Source organism: Armigeres subalbatus, chromosome 2 (genome assembly GCF_024139115.2).
Source record: "Armigeres subalbatus isolate Guangzhou_Male chromosome 2, GZ_Asu_2, whole genome shotgun sequence".
Classification (NCBI taxonomy): domain Eukaryota; kingdom Metazoa; phylum Arthropoda; class Insecta; order Diptera; family Culicidae; genus Armigeres; species Armigeres subalbatus.
Genome location: NC_085140.1, coordinates 174,733,055 through 174,738,644, shown reverse-complemented (window position 1 = coordinate 174,738,644; position 5,590 = coordinate 174,733,055). Strand labels below are relative to the sequence as shown.

Sequence of the window (5,590 nt, the reverse complement as noted above, 5' to 3'; positions counted from 1 at the left end):
AAATTTAATTGGGAACCTATTTTAAATTAATTTAAATTGCATAATACCTAAGTTTTCATGTTGTAAAAATTTAAATAATAACAAAATACTGTCAGACTATGTTTTTGGATCAATCAAGTGGCACACGTTTACAAGATCACCCGCCCCGTATCCATCAATCAACACGTTTGGATACGAATAAATGTAAACAACCGAACACTCTGGCAGTCTCCTGTAATACTTTACATATTCCAAACGTATACACACCAAGGTCGTATCAATTACGCGCATTGAGCATAGGGCTTAGTCATTTGTATTGAAAACTTCCCGGTACTTACATTTATTTGTAACCGCTCGTCGTTTGTATTATCACATAGTAGGAAACAAAATTTCAGCCGAATGGCTCCCCTCACGTCAACAGCGACACATGATTTGTCAGTGGTGTAAAACATAATGATTGAGTTAGCACGGTATCAAAAAAATTCAGGGCCATCTCAATCAGTTGATGTTTACATCTTTATTCGTCGGTCCGGGATAGTTTCCGTACCAATAGCAGTAAGTGGCAACCAGTTTATGAAAGGTACTTTTCTTCACTTTGCCGTTTTGATAGCTTTGGGTCGTATTCATAAATCAGTAAACCAACCCCGTGAAACAAGCACTAGTTCTTGAAGCCTATACACTTTTCGATTTTTGCTTTTGATTTGAAAAATAGTTAGAGACTTCAAAAAATATCGTTTTTTTGGGAAAGTTAACCTTAAATAAACCAAAGAATCGACTGAGATAATAAAACGAGATACAATTTTTAACAGGAAAGGTCAATTCATCTAACTTAATTTCATCTAAATATGCAACTTGATATGTATCTGAATTCGCATTTAAACTTCATTTGAATATCCACGTGGAATACCTCTAATTTTATTTTTTTAAACTTCCGCTAAAAATTGTCAGCAGCGTGGCGGCGCACGCCTCTAGCCTAGATGACTGACGCCCTTAACTGAACGGTTGTGAAGCTCAAATTAAAAATTGTAAATACTATGCTTTCAGACATTCATCAAGAAAATGGAAAATGAGAAGGCCCTGGAAGTTGGAAAAACCCAAATAAAATCATCTAGTATTGTACTGCCTTTCCTGCATTTAGCCAAGACACCAACCTTTTCTGTTGGGACCACCTTTTTTATAACTTTTGAACGCAATGAGGAATCGTTAACAAATTCAGTAGCGATCAACAAGATTTTACTACATTTCGAATGCTTCTTTTTTCGAGACAATCAGTTAAGGATTATTACATGTAAGAAAATTTCAAATTGGTAATGGATATAACCCCCTAGGGCTATGCTCTGCTGAGAGAATGCAAATATCTCCAGGGTCGAAAGAAGGGGAAACCGGTTCAACACTCAATACAACTCACCTGTTTGTCTTCAATAGGAACTCACTCTTAGGGCAAATCCGTAAATACAGCGTAAAGATAATACTCCCGAATGGGGTCTTAGGGATACTGAATGGCTCAAAAGCTACTCTGTCGAAAGACTCGCCGAATGGTTACGGAAGTGAGAGAGGCCTGAACACCCTCAGTACTGGGTACGGTATTAACGAAATGAAATTTACTAGTGAAATCAAGAACTCTCCGAAATGCTTTTAAACTACATAATTATTTTGCATGCTAATTTTTGTGTTTTACATAATTGTTTTGAGTTATTTGTTTTGGCCATTAACTTAAAACTAGTGACGTCACATTAGTACTTGCGGTTATTTCTTAGGTCTGATGTTGGGGCATTTGGCGTGGTGGACACTACTTTACTGCGGCCCTTGGAGTCACGACCATTTCGGCGGATCGTAAGTCCTGGATTTTTAATCCTCACTGGCAACCCAGGCTCAATGGAGATGAAGAACTGCTGGAGTTAAGGAGAGTCTCGCTTGCGGTCACGCACCGCGAGAGCAATTCGTTGCTGGGGCCCTGAGCTACAGAGTGGTTGCCGACGGATGGCTGGGTGGGGTCTCAGATTTGTCCCGAGACACACGCGGTCACCGGCTCGTTGGATCGGTTCCACAAAATCACAATGGCGGCGGTTGCCAGACGCTAGAGGTTTAGGCAGAAAGAAAAAGGCCCTGTGTGGACCTAACCACAATTATTAGTACACCACGCCACATGTTTTTCTAACCCGAATCGAATTCCGATAACATCGGGCTTTACAATTTTTCAGGGTTTTTGGAAATTTACCTTTTTCTTCTTTTATAATTTAATCCAGTAGCGCAGCTTGGAGTTTGGGTATTTTGATACAACTGCACCCTACCGCAACAAAGCAATCAGATATTTAGACATTATCACACCATTATCATCTAACAATACTAACCACTAGAAATAATCAAGGTTTTTGCCACTAACACGCTACTAATATTTTAATATCTCCTGTTCTAGACCTATAATAGTTCAAGAAGCATACAAATTGTAATTAATTCCACTAAGTAGTAGATTGCACATATAGCATACTTTTATTTAACGTTTCACGACGCGCACTTGCTACTCGCTTGAGTATCCAGAACAGAAGAAGTTGGACAGAGCTAAAAGCTGAGCTAGCGATTCCAAAATTTCCCATAAGAAATACGACCAGACCCGAGCCTGTCGTAAAAGTGTAAGTGCACAAACGTGAGTACTATACCCCTGCCCTACCTACGGACGCCTCATCGGCTAAGAATCTTTTGCCGGCGCTCAAACTACTGCTCGACAAATTCGATGAAGCTTTGAGTGGCTGGGGAAGTAGGATCATTTCGGGAGAGAGATATTTTAATGTTTCTCCATGAGCATATTAGGCAGGGTCATCTTTGGATGGTAATTAAATCTGCTTGAGATGGAGTCGCAAGCTATAATTTGGAACCGTCGGTTACATGGACGAGGCTTCTACCTATTTGTTCGCTAGATGTTGTTTGTAGGTCATAGTACGCTAGTATGGATCGTGATATGGTACATAGTTTTTGTGATATGAAAGCAGGAATGTGTTCCGAACTCATCGAAGAATATCCTGAAATAAGGCCTTGAGATCTACACGCGTAACCAAAGATCTATCAGCCTGTTTCGAATATGGTACATGCTCTGTGTAAATCATAGAATAGGTTGTGTTCAAAGCATAAGTTCTTGGTCATCCAAAAAAAATCCGAAGTAAGGCCTTTAGATCTATACGCGTAACCAAAGATCTATCAGCCTGTTTCAAATATGGTACATACTCTGTGAGACTCATAGAATAGATTGTGTTCAAAGCCTAAGTTCTCGATCATCAAAAAAAAATCCGAAGTAAGGCCTTTAGACCTATACGCGTAACTAAAGATCTATCAGTCTGTTTCAAATATGGTACATGCCCTGTGTAACTCATAGAATAGATTGTGTTCAAAGCATAAGTTCTTGGTCATCAGAAAAATAAATCCGAAGTAAGGCCTTTAGACCTATACGCGTAACCAAAGATTTATCAGCCTGTTTCAAATATGGTACATGCTCTGTGTGACTCATAGAATAGATTGTGTTCAAAGCATAAGTTCTTGGTCATCCAAAAAAATCCAGAAGCAAGGCCTTTAGATCTACACGCGTAACAAAAGATGTATCCGCCTGTTTTAAATATGAATCTATACCATGTCGTCGAAAGACATCTCGTCGAATGGCACTTAGTCGAATGACATTTGGTCGAAAGGACATTACGTCGAATGGATGTTTGGTCGAAGGGACATTTAGTCGAAAATGTGTTTTTAATCCACTAGAGACGTAGGACATTTGGTCGAATGACGTTTGGTCGAAAGGACATTACGTCGAATGGATATTTGGCCGAAGGGATATTTAGTCGAAAATGTGTTTTTAATCCACTAGAGACGTAGGACATTTGGTCGAATGACGTTTGGTCGAAAGGACATTTCGTCGAATGGACATTTGGTCGAATGGACATTTGGTCGACATTCGCCTCCTCTGCGATATCTCACAAGGCTAAAGTGGGGCGAAGATGAATGCAACGATGCCTGTGAAAAATGCGAATGATCAGTTATTGACTGACCCAACTGACCAGCTGAAACGCTGGTTCGAGCACTTTTTACAACTTTTTCAAGTGCCAGCCAGCCTACCACCACCTCGATATGATCTGCCTAGGATCAGACGTATAAGAATCTGTACCATTTCGTCGAAAGACATTTCGTCGAATGACATTTAGTCGAATGACATTTGGTCGAAAGGACATTACGTCGAATGGACATTTGGTCGAAGGGATATTTAGTCGAAAATGAATTTCAATCCACTAGAGGCGTAGGACATTTGGTCGAAAGGACACTACGTGGAACGGACATTTGGTCGAATGGAGATTCAGTCGAAATCAGATTTTAGAAAGAAGAATCTTTGTAAATTTGGTCATATGAATTTTGATCGTAGTACATTTGGTAGAAAGCGGATTTTCGAATTTATAATCTTGGTACATTTAGTCTTTAGTACGTTCCGTCAAATTGATATTTGAAGGATAAGAACTTTAGCCAATAATGATTAAAAAATAAATTATTTATTCCGGTGTTTCTAAAAGTCATATAACTATTGCTCCAATATTGTCCAAAGAATGATGGGTTCATAAAAACAAAAATAATACGAAACGGTGAATATTCCGAGATTATTCCAGACTGGATATTGACTTCGGCGAACCCCTCTAACCGACTACATTGAATCTATACCACCTGGCCAATGAAATGTACATTAGACGTTCGATAACTGCAAGTCATCTAACTGCAGTGCTTTTTAACTGCAATTCGATAGTTGCAACAGTTTTGCAGTTATCGGACCGCTAAACTTCAAACTGATGTCAGATTTAATAACAGCTGCATTGCGCTGCACATTTGGATGCACTTTTATTACATCTGACGTCGATTGACAACCGTTTGACGTCTAGAACGCGTTGCAGTTAGCGAACGGCATTCGTTAACTGAAAAGTAAACATCTTGCAGTTATCGAATGGCTACTGTAGTCGAATGATGCTTCGTATAGTCGAATAGACATTACTGCCGTTATACGCATAACTGTCCCATGTACATTGGAAATCCCAGCAAACATGGGACAAATTAGGCATATTTGACGGCCAATAATTAACGAATTATGGTTGGAAGACAATTTTATACTGAACTAATTATTGTATAAATATTGAGTGGAAGAAAGAGTATCAATGAAAAGAATAAGTAAATGGTTTTCATTCGACCAAATGTCAATCAATGAAAGGTTCCAATGCCGACTGTGATGAAGTATTGGTAAAATAACATTGATATCATTGGTTTTTGACCATGGGCCTAAAAATAGGGTCATCAGGGTCTCCAGAAGTTTCTATTAGCTCAGGTGAAAAATCCTCATTAGATTCCGTACTCGTTTCTTCCGCTACTGATTGAAATTCCTCACGTCCACTGAATTCCTCTAATCAGTTTATTCATGTATCTTGTGGATTATTTATTAAAATTTAATCAAAAATCTTTCGACTAAATGTCCTTTCGACTAAATGTCTATTCGACCAAATGTCTATTCGACTAAATGTCCATTTGAATAAATTTCCATTCGACTAAATGTCCTTTCGACTAAATGTCTATTCGACCAAATGTCCATTCGACTAAA

General features: G+C 38.8%; 1 long non-coding RNA gene across 1 annotated transcript; it reads right to left on the bottom strand.

The window, feature by feature from the left end:
- Positions 1 to 1,609: 1,609 nt before the first annotated feature.
- On the bottom strand, positions 1,610 to 2,597 carry LOC134215523 (uncharacterized). The gene is made up of 4 exons (XR_009980204.1): positions 2,468 to 2,597; positions 2,331 to 2,397; positions 2,198 to 2,266; positions 1,610 to 2,095 (listed from the first exon to the last, which is right to left on the bottom strand). It is a non-coding gene; the product is annotated as an uncharacterized LOC134215523 (long non-coding RNA).
- Between the last annotated feature and the right edge of the window lie 2,993 nt (positions 2,598 to 5,590).